A 21002-nucleotide genomic window follows, 5' to 3' on the forward strand; every position below is an offset into this window, starting at 1 on the left:
ATGCAATGCTTTTCTACAGATGTAACTGAAAATCAAAGGTCTGAAACATCATTAATAGATTTACCTGTTTGAAAGGGGAGTTATGTTCTTTGAAAGCTAAAAGTGTTTATATTCTCCAATCTCTCCAATATTTGCAGGTACAATGTTTTTAAGGGTAAGTTACCCAGCAAGTGAGTAAGAGCATTCACTGGCATTCAGGTGCCCAAGGTGGAGATGTGGCTGACAGCTCAGCCTCTATTGCTACCCTTCTAATGCACCAGAGACTAGGGGAATGTGCCTTCTTCACTACACATCCACACCTTCTTGAACTCTCCACTTGGACCAGGATTAAAGCTTAAGCCACTCCAATCTTTAAACTTCCGTATCTAGATCCATTATTAGCAAGGTGTACAAAAAATGGCCTTAATCCCCAGATACTGCAGTGAAAGATCCTCACAGACCAGGTTCCGAGTTACTTGCTACTCCATGTTCACCCCCAGCAGACAGAGCACCAGCAAGGACAGCGACACAGAAGGACATGGAGGATGAGTGAGGCAAGGAGACACCTGCCCCAGGTAAGTGGACAAGTTCCTGGCCCCTTATCGTAGCAGCATCAGAGGGCTAACAGCATAGTTCCCTAGTTGCCAAGGCAAATTCCTCTTCTTCAACTGCAATCTCCATTTGAAAGCCTTAAAAACTGAATCATCTCCAGTCACCTGTGTATGAAAGACCAAATTCAGCTTGAGCGTCAGCAAATAATGCATGATTTGATTGTTTAATGCAAGATACAACAGTCTAATAGAGGAGTTGGCAAACTTTCTGCAAAGGGTCAGATAGTAAACATTTTAGGCTTTGAAAGTTATACGGTGTCTATACAGATCACTGAAGCCAAAAACAGCCATAGACAGTAAGTAATGAATGTGCATGGCTATGTTCCAATAAAATTATTTACAGAAAGGGACAGATAGAACTCTCAAGACTATAGTTTGCCAAACCGTCCTCTAACATATGATCAAAGATTGTACTCTAGACAAAGGATCAGACTGTTTTCTAGTTTTTGATTTCTGGCTGGGTTACCCAATCAATGTTCAAAATAACATGGTTATTTTCTGTGTTAGCCATGAAATTGTGGAATCTACTGGGAGCTGACTTCAAAATCTCACTCCTCTTCAACATGAATTCTCACATCACTATCCTATATTTCAGGGATGGTGCATGGCTCTAAACAAAACAGACTCTTTCTCTGCCTGAACAAATGCTATGCATATACCAGTGACTATATTCTCTGGTATAATATTCTCTTAAAATTTTATCTAGGTCATAAGTGAGACTAAGTGACTATTAATGAGAAATGACTGATTTTTGGTTAACTAGCACAAAGATAAATTTTTAATTCTTCAACTGATATATAATAAACATTAACATTACATTTATAAATATCTTAATAGGTTCTCCAGATCTGTACTTCTAATACATACAATTTCATTTTGCTAAATTTATGGTTTCATTATGCTTTTCCGACTATCCACTTACTATGGAATAAATACAATTTTTATTAGCCATGTAGAAATAATTTAATTAGACCAGAGATTGTCAATGAGCTTACACACACTGGAATCACATGAGGAGTTTTAAAAAAGGGATTGGGGGGGGTGCGGAGAGATGCTTGAACCCTACCCATCAGAAATTCTGATTCAATTGGTCTGGAATGTGGAATCACTTTCCAGAAGTTGATTTTAATGAGCAGGCCGAAAAGGAGCCACTGATTTAGACTCTGTTGTCGTATGGTCACATAGCTTACTCTGATGCACAAATATACAAACAAAATTTCTGCTGAGAAAGTTCATTGAGGGTTTGATTCTGTTTTGAATCTTACTGCAAAGAGGCAAATGATTCTAACAAAATTACCAACGCCACAACTTATAAACAAAAAATATTTGAAAATATTTTTGCCCAAAGCCCTAGATTATTTACAAAGTAATAGTTTGGGCCCACCCACCTGCATTTTAAAAGGCCTGTTTTAGAAACATGTACCAATAAAGTTAATTTTTTAAACTGCCAATTTTAATTTGATAAATAAAATGGGGACAATGTTAAAGTTAATGGAGCAAAACTGTTTCTTGACTTGTTTCTTAAGCTTTAAACCTTATTCTGCCACTATCGACATATGTGATCTTTGACAAATTTTCTAACTTCAATTAGACTGTTTCCACACCTGTAATGACATGGTTATAGACTTTTTTTAAAGTTATATTTTATAACTCTGCTACCGCCTTTTAATATCAGTGTCTTGGCCTGACATATGAAATCAACTCTGTGACTCAGCATTTGATTGTAACTCATGACTGTGATTTATTACAGCCAAAGAATACAAAGCAAAATTAGCAAAGGTTTTGAAAAAGCATATGGGACAAAGTTTGAGAACAAGACATAATCTGTCAAGGGTCCTCTCCCAGGAATCTGCCAATTCCTCTCCCAGGAATTACATGGGACATGCTTAATGCCCCCAGCAACAAGCTTTGACAGCACGTTAAATGCTGCCAACCAGGAAGCTTGTTAGAGGCTTGATGCCCTGGGGATTTATAATGGGGGCTGTTCCAATAGTAAGCCCCTGCCTGGCATGTATCCAAATTCCAGACTCCCAGAAGGACTAGAGTTCAATACAGACCATACTGTTTGTACAAACTGCTTAGAGTGAGCCACTCTTATCAACTGGTGGCAGGAACACTTTTAAAATCTAAGTTTCCATCTAGATGCCAGACAAGGGCCAACCTTGCAGTTCAGTCCTTCTATGTTAGACATTTTCTGTATAGTTCCAGAAACAATGAGAGGATCTAATGATGTTAGCAAAAGCAATGAAAACAAGGAATTTAAAAGCCTATCTGATGTACTTCTTGAATCTTAGATTTGGCCTGGAGAGAGGAATACCAAGAAAATAGCCTACCTTACCTGCCCAAATGTATTCCTGACCCTGGACCTCCCATTATGCCAGATCCAAATAGTTTTAGGGACAGCTTTCTTCAAAATTTCAAGCATCAGATAATTCCAGTGTTATTTAAACAATTCCTACACATGGGAAGAAGTAGTTTTCTGCTGCTTCTTACGAAGCCAATTTAACCCTGACAGGAAGATGCGACCATATCTACAAACTCAAAAACCATCATAAATAACAAAAATCCTATGTAAAACATTAGAAAACAGAATTAAGCAGAACAATTCATGACAGAGTAAGTCAATTCCAAGAATGACAGACGAATATTAAGAAAAATAAGTCCTCAAATTAAAAGGCCAAAGTGGAAAAAAATCATCATATAATTAGCTCAATAAAAGCTAAAATATTTTTAAACAATCACTACTAAATTTATTTTTAAAAGTTCTAATTGAATAGGAATAAAAGTATATTTCCTTTTATTAGGATACTAATACTTCCTTAACTTGATACATACGTATAGTTTAACCGTAACGGATATAAGCATCTAATTAATAATAAAACACTAGAACCATTCCTAGAAAGATCAGAAATAAGACAAGGATGTCTACTCTTATCACTATTAACATTTTTCAGAAACAAAAGACAATGCAATTAATTAATCGAACCAAGTGAAAGTTAAATGGATTAGAAAACAAAGGGGCAAAATAATCACTATTTGAAGATAATCTGATTCCCCATATGAAAAATCCATGAGATGGAACTGGAGAGTGTTATGCTAAGTGAAATAAGCCATACAGAGAAAGACAGATACCATATGGTTTCACTCTTATGTGGATCCTGAGAAACTTAACAGAAACCCATGGGGGAGGGGAAGGGGGAAAAAAAAAAAAAAAGAGGTTAGAGTGGAAGAGAGCCAAAGCATAAGAGACTCTTAAAAACTGAGAACAAACTGAGGGTTGATGGGGGGTGGGAGGGAGGGGAGGGTGGATGATGGGTATTGAGGAGGGCACCTTTTGGGATGAGCACTGGGTGTTGTATGGAAACCAATCTGACAATAAACTTCATATATTGAAAAAAAAAAAAAAGAAAGAGGTAAGAAACAATCTTTGAATTATAACATAATTTTAAGAAGTCTGTCCTAACATGTTCTTATTATAGACATAGTTCTAAGGATTCTCTCTCCTCTGTGCACTTTGTGCTTCTATGTTAAAGAACCAGAGAGTGCATCAACATAGTTTTTTTTAAATATTTTTTCTGAAATCATCTCTCCTTTTGAAATAAATAATCAAATTTAAAAAAAAGAAAAATCCATGAGAATCAACTGAAAAAAGATAAAGGAGGAATCAACTGAAAAAAATAAAATCAACTGAAAGAAAATAAAGGAGGTTCACTAAAGTAATCTCAAAAAATTATTATATGAAAATATATAGCATCCTTCCACACCAAAACCACCAGCCAGAAAATATAAAGAAAAAGACTTGCAGTTTATAATTGCAAATCCATCCAATACTTGGGAATAAATTCATAGAATAAGTAAATTATCAAACTCTATAAAAGAATTTAGGAGAAATAAATGAAGAGACATACATTGTTTGGACATAGAAAGATTCAATGTTTAAAGAGATCTATTACCCCTAAATCACCATATGAAAAATTCTATTGTACTTTAAATTGTGAACACAAAATGTTTTGAAACCTCAAAATTCAAGAAAACATTCTTGGTAGGGATAACACAGTTAAATAACAATAATTTGGTAAATGGGCATGGACAAAAAAGTTGACACTGAGAAATAAGAATTTTATATTTATCAAGAGGTGTTTCAGGTTGAGAAACACAGTTCTAATTAATACAGGAATTAAAAGTAATCCTGATCACAATCACATCAGAGTTTTTAAATTAAGTTGGGATAAAGGAGTTCATCTGGAAGAATAAATATGAAATTTGGTGTGTGTGTGTGTGTGTGTGTGTGTGTGTGTGTGTGTGTGTGTGTATTCTGGAAAAAAAAACAGTGGGGGCCCAGCTCAGTGGATGAGAAAGCAAATCATAAATTAGAGCAATTAGAACAATGTCATATTAGAGACAGATCACTGGAACATATTAGGCCAGAAATAAACTATACACAGGAATTCACTACAAATATATGTATACACACACACACACACACACACACACACAGCATTTCTATTCAGTAGTGGGAAATATGGATTTTTTTCAATAAAAGATGTTGGCTAGCCATTTGTAAAAAGTAACCTGGATATTCACACAAGAACACAAAATTAAATGCATAAAGATGTCAACCTCAGCACTTTCTGTAACAGTAAAAAATTGGAATAAATGTAAATGCTCATTTAAAGGTAATTAGATAAACAAATAATGGTAAATCTATAGAGTAGAATAGTATATAATGATTTAAAAAGAATAAATTTAGATACCATTGACATTGAAAAAAATCTGAAATATATGTATTTATGTGGAAAAAGGCAAGCTGCAAAACAGTACTAGAGTAAAATGTTATTCTGTTAAATAAAGTCTTAAAAAGCAAACGTCAAATTGTTAAGAGTTATTAATAACCCAATGGATCAGGGTTAATTAATGTGAAAATTTTAAATAGCGCACTACATAGCTTTGTAATGTTTAAAATTTTATAAGATTTTTCATTTATGATAAAACTTTATACAAATATTTCAGTAACTTTGGCCACTAAAATTACAAAATAAATTAGTTCAGGTATGAGACAGCAAGTGTTTTAATTTGCCACAACGAATAGTGCCTGATTTAGCGACTAAAAACAGTAAGCAGAGGGACTATATATTATCTCTACAGATGAAAATTAATTAACAACTTGGAGACAAGGACAAAAAGTTCATTACACTGAGACAGACATTACGCCAAGGCAGGAATGATTATCAGATACCTGGGTAGCATGGCCTACTAGGGCACTGTATCTGATATATCCCAACTAAAGGTCTTCACCTTAGAGGTTTTCAGTTCGACTTTTTCTAGACTGAAGGCACATTGTTTCAGATGCAAACAGTGCTCTGAGATTTGCTCCTGTTGACAACCCCAGTCTAAATTTGCTGACGTTCACAGGATAAGGCAAGGGTAATCTATTCACTCAAGCTGTTCCTTCAAGGTGGGAGGAAAGAGAACAGGAAGGCAGAGGGAATACAGACAGACCTACTAGAAGAGAGGGCAAGAATACCACCACCAGAAAATGGCACCATTCGTGAGAGCATATAGTTACTATGATTAATTGAGGGTTCCAGGACTTCATATGGATTTATTTACAAGGGATTGTGGTATAGAAACAACACTCTTTTTCATGGTTGGGTAACTTTCATGGGTTCAAGTGCATAAAAAAAAAAAAACAAAAAACGACAAATGCAGCAGTACTAATATTCTAAGGGTTATTGGCTGTTTACTATGCAATAAGAAACCCACACCCATTTGTTCAAACCAAAATAATAAACAATGTCCATCAATAAAATGAGATCACCATGTGTCGTTTTTAACACTGTAATGTTATAATTACTTCTTAAGGAGTCTGAAAACAAACAAACAAGCCTACCTAAATATCAGTTTCTTTACTTAAAGCTCACTTCTGAAAGAACTGCTTACAAACTTAAGAAGGGCTTTCCACCACATTTTTTAGAATTAAAGTTTATTTTCCAGTGTTTAATCAGGACATAGACAAAGAGCAAAGTTCCACCAGGTGGAGATGCCAAGGAGTCCTTGAATGCTGTATAAATCCCCCTGGGAAGCCCTGTTGGCCCCGCCTATTTCCTGGCTGAAAGGCCTTTACGGCTAAAAAGACCTTCTGCTCTTTAATTACAAAATATAAATGATCTTTCTCTTGAGGAAAGCAATGGCATTTACAAGCATATGGTTTAGCAATTTCTTTCTGCTCTTGGTACCCATGTGGTGTGTAACTTGAAGTAGTATTCCTTAAACTTTAAATTAATATCGCCTGGGGAGATAAAAGATATCCTGTCTGCATCTTAAGCACTGTCAAAAAAATCACATTCTACTTTCTCATGGGAGGGATACCTCACTTCTTTTGATATATACTCTACCCTTGTCATCCAAAAGTCTGAATAAACAGGTGTAGACTGCCCATATTGGTAGGTGTAACCTTGACTCTGATATTCTGCAAATCTAATCCTAAACCTTGCAGAGTCCTGTCGCTGGGGCAGTAAGGGCTGTGTGAGCAGCACAACTGTGTCTCACAGGCATTTTCTGGCTTCAGGATGCCCGAAACGTCTTTCCCTGGGAAAGATGAAATGATTTCTAACATCCAGTCCCACTCCAAATTCCTGTCACTCTATGATTTTATATGTTTGTAAATAAATGTTTATGGATATACACAGTTTGGAATACTAAAGAACTATATTATAACAAGACCATTTAACAAGATTATTTTATCGAAGTGTATATAACTCCATTTACCAATTACCACATTGATTCTCCACTTTGTCAAGGGACAAACTAGTTTCTGAATCTGTATATGATTCATCTGATAAAAGACTTATTGAAGAAAAAAATAGGTTTATTGAGCTCTCTTCTATGATACAGGCCCAGTGCTAGGTGACAGGAACACAAAGATTAATAAAAGATAAAGTTGCTACCTTTGAAGAACTCACTGTCTGCTGAGGAAGCTAGGACTTCGGAAGGCAAATAATACTAATTCTAGAACTAGCAAGCCATGATTTTATGATGTTCAGAAAGTAAAATACAGCCATCTTCTGTAAGTACCACACTAAAGCAACCACAACTATGCTAAACAGGTTATTAAATGAACAGGAACTCAGAAAATTATGTTATATCCCTGTATCAGAGTAAAAGTTAATATTCAAACAACTGGCTACTACTTTTCTCCAAAAAGGGATGTTCACATCCCAGAGCAAGTACAATACAAGCCATAGGAATTTGGTGAGAAAGCCTTAACGCTTCTACTGACACTCATTTTTAACCTAGAAAAATGAGAGGGAAAATTAAGCTTTAGTAATATTTAATATGTAGATGAACATTGCCTTCTCTCATGATCTACATGTCAAAAACACTCACTTGTCTAGGATAAATAAGCATCTAGGGAATTCAACAAAGACATACGGCTCAGGAAGTATACTCATTTGCTCAAGTAAGTATCAGGTTTACTTATGCCTGCTTATGTGAATTTTCCAAATGTTATCTGGTTTTTAATTAAATTATTGCTCACAAAATGACAAATAGACTAAAAAAGGTTCCTGCAAGGAAACCGCTGATTGAAGATAATGGAACAATGCCAAAACAACAAGTAAATGCCCATTATGATAATTCTACTCCTAGTAATCAGATTTTATAATACGTCCTAGAGATCTAATGCATACTACAGTGAATATAGACAACAAATTGTATTATAACCATCAAACTTGCTAAGACATTAGAATTTAATTATTGCAACTACTAAAAAGAAATGCTAATCATGTAACATGATAAAGGTGGTAATTATGGCTACAATGGCTACAATTGTAGGTAATTATGTAGGTAATTGTAGGCTACATTGTAGGTAATTATGGCTACAATATTACAACATGCAAACATATCAGATTAACATGTTACACACCTTAAGTCTATATGATGCTATATGTCAAATATGTTTCAGTAAAAAAGTGACCTCCAAATTTGAAATAATCAAGAAGATCATTTGAAATATACACTATTATTAACAATGAACTTCCAGGGGTGCCTGGGTGGCTCAATCAGTTGGTTGAGCATCCTACTCTATTTCGGCTCAGGTCGTGATCTCAGGGTTTGTGGGACTGAACCCTGTTTTGGGCTCTGAGCTGACAGTGCAGAGCCTGCTTGGGATTCTCTCTCTCCCCCTCTCTCTCTGCCCCCTCCCTGATCATACTGTCTCTCTCTCTCAAAATAAATAAACTTAAAAAAAAAAACAACAACGAACCTTCATACAAAACGCATTAAAACATATGTTGAACAAACATTGGTTGAATGCTTTAACCCAAAAATAAGTTTAAAACAAAATTACAATCTAGTAGCAAATTAACTATTTTGCAGTAGGACACAGAAAGTACCTTTTACCTAATAATAATGGTTACGATTTACAGTGGACTTACTATAAGCCAGGCAGACTCTTAAGTATTTTATACACGCCATCTTATCTAATATTCAAAGAACTAGCTTAGGAAAGTACTGTTTTTAATTCTATTTTACAGATAGGAAATTGAGACACAGACAAGATTAGGCACTAGTCCAAGGGCACAGACAATAAACAGCACATCCAAACCAACGTCTGTCAAAGGCCTGAACTAACAAGAGCTATGCCACAGTGACATGGAAGAAATCAGAAATGACTCTATGATTCCTGCCAACTAGCTTCCCTGACCAGCAGTCCTCAAATTCTTTTCAAGACACCCTGTTTAGATTAGGTAAAATATGCCTTGGCTGATAGAATGAAGTGTCATTTTTCAAGCCAGCTTTTGGAGATTACATACACATCTGCTTTACTAATATAGGGAGAATAATTCAGATTCTAACTGAATGTAGTTAAATTCTAATTACTGAAAAATTACAGACCAAGAATATTGTTAATACAAATATGCATCCATGTACAGTACAGGGTTAAGAGAAAATCTATAACAAACTAAGCTGACAATGATACAACTGAACAGCAATTTATAATAAAAAAACAAGAATAGAAACAACTGTGAAAAGTACAACCAACCCAACATACACTGATAATATGGATCTCTCTGAAAATGTAAAATAATTCTAACTTAAGCATGTTCATACATGGAACAGGAGCTTTGCAATGTTGCTACAGACTACACAGTAGCCAGAATTATTAGCAGAATATAAAATTGTATACCTGAAACTAAAATAACACTGTATGTTAATTGTACTTGAATTAAAAAATAATTTTTTAAAAAGGTACTGAGAGCACCACGGCATTTATCCAGATATATATTAAAATACTACTAACATTAAAAAAATTAAAATCCTTTCTAGACTCTAGTATTATGCTAATGTGGGTTTATGAATGCCATTTTGCATACCCTTAACACTTCACTTGGTTGGTTTTTAATAAGTTGCCAAAGGATATATATAAATGAAAGACTATGAGATCGACTGACACTTGCCAATATTTTTTGATCAGGGCTCACCAGTAGCCTTGGCCATTTTTGAGAAGCATTCTCCTAGATAAGGCAATGCTTCTGGCTCAGTTTGGCAATGATATCTAATTTTGTGGTGGTTGGGGGAACCTATTCTATTACTCCATCACAAAAATATCTAAGATTCCCAAGGCAAAAACAGCCTAGTATATAATTTACAGTATTAATTTTATTTTCTGTCTTCAGTTTCTCTGGCTCCAATCTCTAAAACAATCTTTCCCAAATACCTGCAAACAAACAAAAGCGTTTAAATCAGCTATCCTAGAACAAAAATATCAAATGACCCAAGGGAGCTTCCTTCTGTTGTTTTAAAGTTTCCCTAAATACTGAAACTTCTTCTTTCTTCCCTACAAAGTACTTTCTTAAGCTTATGCTTCAGAAAAGCATAAGGTGAAACTTACTATCAGATTTTATTAACCTAAGTTCTGAATGTTTACCCAAAGACATGCATTATCCAGCTACCAACTTCCCTCAGTCTCTCAGGTCATGTTTGTTCTACTGTTTAAGCCCCTATAAGGCAACCATCTAAAAGATGGGATGACTTTTGGGAATGACAAGTCACAGGCTACAACTCTAAGAAGTGACTATCACTTATACTTCTCAGAGTTTATATAAACATCCTTTTTCAGGTGCTCAGTCTTATTGGTCCCAAGTCCATTGAAGACTGCATGAACTGTATGCTGGGAGCAAAAAAATATATATGCACCTAGAGCCAAAAAGCAATGAATAAGTCATGATGAGTGCAGAGGTTATTAGTTGTAATAATATTTGAAAATACAGGACAAGCCATTTCTGTTTAATTTCTTCAGTGGCAACTTATGGGTCTATAATATTTTGCCCAGATTTAAATTATATGATATTTTCCTAATTAATAAACATTATAGCATGAACTCCCATTAAAGCAGTAGAATAATCAATTGCAACAATTTAATTTCTTTGTAGCAAAGCTACTGTGAACATTTGCATTACTGTCTGTGTAAAGGAAATTGGCTTTTCATTTGTAGATGTTATAATAATGTTCTACTGTGCATACTTTGATGCAGTTTGTTAAACCCCATATCCAGGCTACTTTCTGTGAGCTGTGAATTTAAAAAAAGATCAAGTCTTAGAAGTCAGTCCACCTAAAAATCTTGACTTGTAAGTTTATTTGTTGCCATTCTAGAACATAATCTAAAGGAAATGTTCACAATTGATACTAGTCTTCCTTTTGTTTTTTTCCCCCTTTTCTCTTTAGTTTTATGAGCATTGTCTTTAATTCCTTCAACATAGCATTCTCTACAGCAATGAAAAAAAAAAAAAGAATAAAAATCAGAGTAATTACCATCCTGCAGACTAGGAGTTACTGTCTGAAATGACAGCCACTGCTCCAAATGTATAGCCAAACTAAATCTATAGCCAAATCCAAAGCTATAGTGCATATGTAAGAATAAGGGAACGAACAGCACATGTCAAGCAAACAACCTTCATTTAGCAACAGAAAAACTTAGCCAAAAGTTCAAGTTCATGTCTCCTGAGCTTAGGAAAATCGACCTTTCCTGTAAAACTGTCATCTTGTCATGTTCCAAACAATCTTCCCCTAAATCTTCCACAAACCCCCGTGAATAAGCAAATATGTGCCCTGTCTTTCACCCTCTTCTGGTGCATGTATAAACTTCACTTACGCTGTGGGAGCATAAAACCCATAAAAAAAGAGAGAGAGAGAGAGAATACTGTATTTTTTTTTCATTCTGTTTTAGAACAAAGACTCTAAAGGATAGTATATGGGTCTTCTATATTCTATACACTAATACCCCCAAGATGCTACTGAATAATTGATGAGCTTATGATTAGACTGCCATCCTCAGTTTTGAACAACATTCATGGACCAAATTTAATTCATATCTAATATTGAATTCTATCTCTTTTATCATGATCAAAATATGCATCAAGGCTGATCTCTGTTCCTTAGAATTTCATCAGCTGTTTCTTTACCTAAAGTCATAATCTTGATATGTGACCAGCTCAGCTACAGCACCAACTTGGGATATCACTGACACAAATTCTCATAGCCCATCAAGAAAAGATACTAAGACCATGCCTTTATAAGAGAAACAAGGCTACAATGCAGGCACCTAAGGAATAAATATAGTCACACAAGAGGAGAATCTATTCATACTTTAGAAGCACAATATTTCTGAAGGTCATTTCTAAGAGAAAAAAATATACTGTGATTAATAAAGTTTTTAATGCTATTAAGTTAGATTTCATTTCATTGAAGCGGTATTATATTATTTGACAAACACAAAATGATCAAATATAGCAGAAATGCTCTAAGTTCATAAAGAAAGAAGCAGCTTATGTTTTACTTGGCCACCCAGGTAGGGTTTAGCTGCTGCTGAGGAAACAAGATTCTTAAAACACTGTGCAGAACCATGAGTATATCTAAAGTAACCCATACACCCTGTAGATAAGGTGAGTTTTAAATAATGGAAGAAGGTCACTTTTTAAGGATATTAAGTAAAAGATGTTCCATGCAGATAAGATGGCAAAGGCAGGAGTCTTGGGGTAATATCTGCAAATATGAGACTGAAAAGTAAGTTTGTTTTGATTAACAACAGAGAAGAGATAGAAACAGATACACAGTCTGGTAGAACCTCACAATATAAAATGTGTCTAAAACTAAGATGCCTCTAAGGGAACACAGATCTGAGACTGGGAAGTACTCATAAGTTCTGCTGGGTTAGATCTAGGCAAACCATTTCCAGTCCCTGAGACTCAGTTTCTACCTTGGAAAAGGAGTGGGAGGGGGTAGGCTACATTCTGTGATAACTTCAAGTTCTAAAATTCTATAGCTAAATCATATGTGTAGAAGCCATGCTCTTATATACTGTTAGAAGTATAACAAACTGGTTGAGTTTTGTGGAGGTTAGTTTGGCAGAATCTGCCAAATTCTTAAATATATACTTCCTATAACTCCACAATTGTACTTCCAGGGATACATAAAAAGTTATTAATTTAGCATTGTTTGTAACAGCAAAAAGCTGGGGGACTAAACGTCCATGACTGCAGCAAATGGGAAATAACAGCAATAACCTCTGGGGAGGGGAGGGGGTGGGGGCCCTCAAGGGAAAGAGTAGGAAGTTTTACATTTAAACTCATTGTACTTCTAAAGTGTTTCCTTCTATTAAAACAATAACTGATTTATCTTTTACATAAACGGTATTTCAATAAACTTTAAAAAGTAGAAACTTAAAAAAGGTGGTAAGATATTTTTATCAAAAGGCTTTTAAGAAAAGGATGAAAACACAAGATCTGACTTGTACTTTACTGAGAAGCAACTTAAAAAGTAGAAACTTAAAAAAGGTGGTAAGATATTTTTATCAAAAGGCTTTTAAGAAAAGGATGAAAACACAAGATCTGACTTGTACTTTACTGAGAAGCAACGTGAGTAGAAATGAGCAAATTCTGATGCACAGAGAAATTTAGTAAATAACAGATTTTTAGGAGTTACCTGAAAATGAGTTACAACACAAAATCCTAGAGAACAGTAACTAGGTATTGCTCCCTGGTGTTCCACAAGGACAACATTCAATCAATAAATATTACATTGAAATGATCCAAGCATAGGCTGTAGGCTATAGACCCAAATGTACAACTGTGTCATTCTTGGGGATCAAGGATAAAAATATATGTGCTCATCTTAAAAACATCTCTCAGGGCGCCTGGGTGGCTCAGTCTGTTAAGCGGCTGACTTCAGCTCAGCTCATGATCTCACATTTCGTGAGTTCGAGCCTCACGTCGGGCTCTGTGCTGACAGCTCAGAGCCTGGAGCCTGCTTCAGATACTGTGTCTCCCTCTCTCTCTGCCCCTCCCCCAGTCATGCTGTCTCTCTCTGTCTCTCAAAAATAAAGATTTTTTAAAAAATTAAAAAACAAAAAAAACATCTCTTGGGGCTCCTGCGTGGCTCAGTCAGTTAAGCATCCGACTCTTGACTTCAGCTCAGGCGATGATCTCACAGTTCGTGGGATTAAGCCCTGCATTGGGCTATGCACGGAGCATGGAGCCTGCTTGAGATTCTCTCTACCTCTTTCTCTCTCTCCCTCTGCTCCTCCCCTACCCTCACGGGGGAGCATGCTCTCTCAAAATAAATTAACGGCTTTAAAAAAATCTCTCAACTACTTACAATCAAATGTTTTCATCAACAAGTTTTCCCTCCCCCTAATATTCAGCAGGTATTTGATTTCCTAATTTCCACTTTACTGTCTATGGTTACACTCCTGTATCATACTTTGCATACTGTTTCTCATATTTCTCAAATTCTTTCAAATATTTTTAAACTTACAAAACCACTTTATTATACAACACCTTTCTTGGTGTTCTCTAAGTCTCTAGTGATGCAAAGCTTTTTCAATAGTAAATGCCATACGTACTTTTATAGAATATAAACAAACATGAACAACAGTATAAACCTGAGAGCCAACATTCCCTTAAAATCTTTAATATATCATTATCCTATTTTTCCATTCACAAAAACATAAAAATCCTGTCTATGTGCTTTTAGCCAATAGACAGGTTTGCATTTTCCGAACAAAGGAAGTCCATTCTTTCTATACTTCTACATTATTTAGCTTGTTAGGATGAGCCTGTGTTGCTTAATTATAAGGGGTAGGACCAAACCAGAAGCAAGTGTATGAAGGAAATGATTCAAATAGTTCTATAGATACTTGCTTCTCAGCCAATCTTCAACAACTGGTGAAGGCTTACTAGGAACCTAGGTACAGTGGGAAGAAAGTAACAGGTGATGAACATTACCCGTAAATAGGAACTAAAAAAGTTCATTATTCTTCTTTCTGTGCTTTAACAGATCATTGATCTGTGACTTAAAGATCATAAAGCAAATGATAACTATAATTTCCTCTCCAATCTTCCCCACAATGTATGAAAGACGACATTCCAAAAACAAGTTTTTAGAAACCTCAGGAGGCTTAAATCTTTTCCATAGAAACAATGTTGCAATATCTGATGGGCCAGTCACAAATGCTTGTTTAGTCCCAAAGCATCTTAAGGAATGGACCACTATGAAAATAAGCCGAGGAGTAACAATATGGGCAAATGCTGAGTCTCAATTTGGAAAGAAAAAAGATACCTTACTGGCTGGCTTCAGGGAAAAGAACAGAGGAAACTCTTCTCTACCTGTTCCTGCTCAGGGGTCAGACCCAGGAATTACTGCTCTGCTTTCTTCCCTTTCAGTTGCCTCATCTGCTGATTTCCAGCACACTTTTTTCTCTCTCTAGTTGACTAAAGCAATAGAAAGTGCTCGGAACTTTCATCCACCTCTGGAGCTGCATTAGCCAAAATGGTAGCCACTCATCACATGTGGCTATTGAGCACCTGAAATGTGCGAGTCCAAACTGAGGTGTACTGTACATATAAAATATACACTGTATTTCAAAGACACAGTAAAACATCTCATTTACTTTTCTATGTTGAGTAGATGTTGAAATGATAATATGGGAGATATACTGGGCCTAATAAAGTATTTTTAGGATCGCCTGGGTGGTTCAGTGGTTAAGCATCTATCCGACTTCGCTTTAGGTCATGATCTCACAGTCGGTGAATTCAAGTCCCGCATTAGGCTTGCTGCTGTCAGTGCAGAGCCTGCTTCAGATCCTCTGTTCCCTTCTCTCCCTGCCCCTCCCCACTCATATTTTCCCTCCCTCCCTCCCTCTCTCTCTCTCTGAAAAATAAACAAACATTATAAAGTTTTAATTTTTAAATTAATTTTCTTCAGATCCTCTGTTCCCTTCTCTCCCTGCCCCTCCCCCACTCATATTTTCCCTCCCCCCCTCTCTGAAAAATAAACATTATAAATTTTTAATTTTTAAATTAATTTTACCTATTTTTATTCTTCAACATGGTTACTAGAAAATTTTGGATTACAAGCATGGCTTGCATTTGTAGCTCACCTTATATTTCTATTATAGTTTTCTGACAGAAATATAGAATTTCTATAAGATAGTTTATCTTAGGAAAGGCAGTAAAGAGTATCTCAAGTCACTCTGCCTGAGTTCAAATCTTGGCACCACCATATACTACTGTGTAAGCTTTGACACATTACTTAACCTCTTTCTAAGCCTCTGTTTTCTCTTCTGTAAACATGGCAATAAGAAAATGCTACCTTGGAGGCTGTTGGTAGAATTAAATGAGGTAAAGAAAAGCAAATACTATGGTAACCGGCACATAATAAATGCTCAGTAAATATCTACCACTACTATCATTACTACTACAACTACTACTATTATTACAATTCACTACCAGTGCGTGATGAAGAAAAGGACAAAGACACAAATGGGTAGAGAGATGGAGAGAAGTTACAAACACGGACTGTCCGGAGAGATTTCTCTGTTTAAATTTAAAGAGGCAGCCCAGAAAGGACCAAGTCCACTTTGCCACACAGGTAAAGAACTAAACCTAGGCTAGCATCAGCTCCCAAAGACACAGCCCATGTGGAGACCTGCATTACTCAACGGCAGGCAGTATCTAGGTATTTCCAGGACATTCTCTTTCCATCGAAAGATGTCAGAGAAAGTGTGGGAACAAGTAGTTAAAGGCACTGCCACTCTTGTAGCAGTGTGAGGACCCTTAGCCTTGACTCTGGGAGACACGGACTTGCTGACAAGGTATCAGCCAATCATTTCTCCTCTGGCTACTAGCTACTTTGTAAATGAGAAGAAAGGGCTACAAATTCTCTGAAGTCCCTGCCAGCTATGAATATTCTTCTCCCCTCTTTCCAAAAGGGCTGCAGAGCAAGAGTAGCTTCCTAAGAGTCCCATCACCACCACCGTAAAAACATCCAACTCCGGCATAGACGTTGCCTTCCCACTTGTCGAGCCTCTAGTGAAAGCCAGGGATGTAGACCTGATGGCTTTTCTGAGACGCCACTGTCTTCTCTCAGACAACCAGGACTTTTACTACCGGCACTTTTTATATTCCCCTCGTCTGGCTAATTCTGTCTCTTCTTTCAAGGCTCAGAACAGGTTTCATGCCTTTCAGCAAGAGCCTTCGCTGATGTTGCCAATCTGGGTCAGGCGCCCTTTTTACATGCTATTTCCCTCTATCACTGCCCCCATTACAACACACTAGGATTTTATTATACACCTGCCTTGTTGGTCAGTAAACTCACAGAGGGCAACAACCATGACATGGTGCCTAGAGGTACTCAACAAATACCGAGTGAACATAACATCTCCCTCCTCTTTATATTCCCAGAATCTAATACAGTGTCAGACATACTTAAGCCCTCAAAATTAGCAAAAAAGTTCATATAGATACTAACAGACCTCTTCTCCGAATTCCAGACTCCTATATACTGCCTACTTTACATCTTCACTTGGGTTACTTCAGAAGTACTTCAAAACTCACTTCATACTCTCTATGTCCTCTCTCCCATGAAAACACTGTCCCCATGCAGTGTTGCCAGTTCAATGAACCCAATTCGAGAAACCAGAACGACACGTCCCTTAAGCTCACTTTCCCTCCCTAATCCAGCAGGAAGTCTTTCGGTTTTACCTCCTAAATGAACTCTGAAATCGACTCGCTTCATGGCAAGTTCTATGCTACCATTCGAGTCCACGCCATGCTTGTCTCTCACTCGGACCATCACTTGGCTCCTAACTGATCTCCCTGCTTCCACTCCAAACCATCCTCCACACAGCAGCCAGACTGGAATCTGTCAAATTTTAAAACTGATTATGAACCGTTTCCTTCAACCCCTCCCTTTAGGACACCCACTCTCGCTTAAAACCCTTTAAGTGGCTTCCCAACGCTCTTAACATGAAAGAACAACAGAAAAAAAGAAAAAAAAAAAAACACAATTAACGAGGCCTTCAACACTTGTGGAATCTGCCTCCTAACTACACGGTTATTTCCCCTAATGTTCCCTCACTTGACAAGCTCCCTTACATCATGGAGCCTTGGCATAAGTTGTTCCCCTTCTGGGACTACCTTTCGTCTTTCACCTTCCATCTCCCAGGTGCCATTTCCTCAAGGCAGCCTTCCTTGACTTCAGTCTAGTCTGGGTCCCTTGTCCTCTACACTCATACACCGCAATCATTTCCTTCACAGAATTCATCTCTTTGTGTTTATACAACAGCCCTCCCCCTGACAGGCCATTTCTCAACACAAACCTTATGAAAATGTGTATCAGACTGGTCGCCCTGTTGCTTACAACTCTTCAACGCCTTCCTATCTCATGTTAAATAAAAATCATACCCTTTAACACGGCTCTGCATGCACTGTGACCAAGCACCTCCCCAAACTTATTTCCTACCCTCCTCCTCGTACATTCTAGTCCAGCCACTCTGGTCTTGCCTTCCTTAAACACAGACAAGCTGGTCTCTGAACTCAGGGCCCTTATAATTATGTCCGCACTACCAGAATATTTTGTCCTCAGAGACCACTACTGACTACTCACCATTCAGGTATCTGCTCCCTGATCACCTCACCTAAAGGAACATCCACCCTCCATCCCACTTCTAACCCTCTATTCTGTTTTATTTTCTTCACTGCATCACTAGAAGATAACCTCCCTGGGAGCAAAGACTACCCTGTTCATCTCAGTGCCTAGAAAAATACCTGTTGCACAGTAGACAATACCTCTACAAATGCTTAAAATAGCTAGCAGGTCCTGTTTCAAATAAGTGAGGTCCATTGACATAGATAAGAGACAGAGGTATGAAGATTTGATACCAGCAGCCATGCAGTAGGCGAAATTGTAAGACAGCCCCCGTGATTTCCACCCCTTGGTGTATGCATCCTGTATAATCAATCCCCCCTTGAGTTTGGGCAGCACCTGTGAATATGGAATAGTCATCCATGTGATTAGGCTACCTTATATATAAATGTGTGTGTGTGTGTGTGTGTGTGTGTGTGTGTGTGTGTGTGTGTGTAAGCAGACTGGAAGAATTCTCCTGCTGACTCTGAAGAAGTTGCCGGACTACAAGTAGGCCATGTGATTAGGGCCCAAGAGTGACCCCCCCTCCCCCGCCAGCCCAGCTTACAGCCAGAAAGAAAGTGAGGGCCTCAGTCACATGAGTGCAAGGAATTGAGTTCTGTCTATCACCAATGAGCTTGGGTAGAGGACTCCGAGCTTCAGATGAGATCATAGCTTCTGCAGACCCCTTGATTTCAGCCTGGGGACACCCCGAGCAAAAATACAGCTATACTGTGCCTGGACTTCTGACCTACAGAAATTGTGAGATAAAAATGGCTGCTGCTTTAAGCTGGAAGTTTGTAGTTCATTGTTATGTACCAATAGAAAACTAATATAATGGCCATCAACCCCATCAGACCCAAACTTATTTTTTATAACAAATATCTTGCTAACCACCCCCTGCCCCAACACACACTGTTCTGAAATACAATTCAGAGATTTAGAACCTACTCAGCAACTTAAAATAAGACACTGGCTAAAATGTAAGGGAAAAAACAAAAGAAAATAATTTATAATAAAATAATATGTATCTCAACCACATTAGAAAACAAAAATGCCCCTGTAAGTTTTCAAAATGCCCTCTGAGAGATTCCACATCCATTGAAAACATCTGCTTGCCAGGCACAGTGTATCTAGAACACATTGGCTTCAAATTGGAAGAATATTTAACTCTTAAAATGCCTAGTACTGGTTAATTTTGCTTCTTTTACATTACTGTTGTAGAGCATGTCTTTGAAAGTCACATTAGCATTATATTTTTCTCCTTTTTCCAAAATGGGCTTAAGAAGGTTTGAAAGCCTCACAATTCCCTTTTTTCCCTCCTCCTCCTCAATTATTAAATACTCACTGAGCACATGATACTGTTCCTTGAAATTAATTTTCACAATTAAATAGCCCTTTAAAGCCTCTAATTCATTTCCCAACTCTCATCTTTCAGATGTGAACAGAGAATCACCATCATCTAGTGGCTCATTATACACGCTATAAAATATTTCACCCCAGCTGTGAAGCTGGCCATAGTAAATATGTTTTGTTGCCTTAATCAAGATTTATGATAATATAATAATGCAATTTTAAAGGCCACATGCCAAAGTACTTCCTAAATTAATAAAAATACTTAGCACTTAACCTATAACACACTTTAAAATCATCACACAATCTTGCAGGTAGCGATTTGCCCATGTGCCCAGGGCTAGTAACAACTGATGGAGAGCCTGTCACCAAGCCTATTTACTTGATTTATTTTACAGTAGCTTTCTAAGGCCACATACATAATGGGTACTCACTTTGTGATGGGAAAATAAATTATTTAGTCCGAACAACCTGACAGTGTTACTATTAAGTTATTAATTCACTGAGAGGGGGGAAATTCCCTGAACAGACTTTTTTTTTCATGCCCAAATAGCAACACTAATAAATATTCACAGATGCCTAGAACCCTAGAGCTGGAAAGGACTTAAGGATCAAAACCACAGCTTTTTATAGAGGAGGAAACTGAGAAACCTATCCAAGGTCACAGTCATCAGTGGCAGAAGCTGGGGTAAGATAAGGAGACACAGGACTACAGGATCTCAATTCCTCATTGAGAAAATGAGGATAACCCCACCCCCAAAATGGTGGCTATGAGGATGCAATAAAGTATAGAATAAGACATGCGAAGGACATAGTACAATGGTTGATACCTTTTCCTTCCCAGGGTTTCCTTTACTAATTTCTCCCGTCACTTTTTTTTTTTTTTTGGCCAAAATATCATTTAGGATGGTGCACTTTGGTGATGATTTTCTGACACATACACTGCATTGACAACAAATTAGACCAAATTACAGTCCATTCAGGTACAGAAGGGCTACTGGGAGGCTACACAGGAAACAGCTGACCCTAGCTCTCAGGATTTGAGTCTACACTCTCCGAAGGTTTCAAAAACATTCAACTTGTTGAACTGAGCCCAAA

The 21002-nt window shown here is 37.1% G+C and overlaps 1 protein-coding gene across 6 annotated transcripts in view; it reads right to left on the minus strand.

The window, feature by feature from the left end:
- The window catches only part of BTBD9 (BTB domain containing 9), a 413308-nt gene that overhangs the window by 376908 nt on the left and 15398 nt on the right, over positions 1 to 21002 (minus strand). The window contains exon 1 of one of the 6 annotated variants that reach the window (XM_042938626.1): positions 65 to 695. The exons of the other annotated variants lie outside the window; for them this stretch is intronic. The gene's annotated coding sequence lies outside the window, so the exon portion shown is untranslated. Of the gene's footprint in view, positions 1 to 64; positions 696 to 21002 lie in introns of those variants that run through there. 6 annotated transcript variants of the gene reach the window in all.

The sequence above is a fragment of the Panthera leo genome, chromosome B2 (assembly GCF_018350215.1).
Source record: "Panthera leo isolate Ple1 chromosome B2, P.leo_Ple1_pat1.1, whole genome shotgun sequence".
Lineage (NCBI taxonomy): Eukaryota > Metazoa > Chordata > Mammalia > Carnivora > Felidae > Panthera > Panthera leo.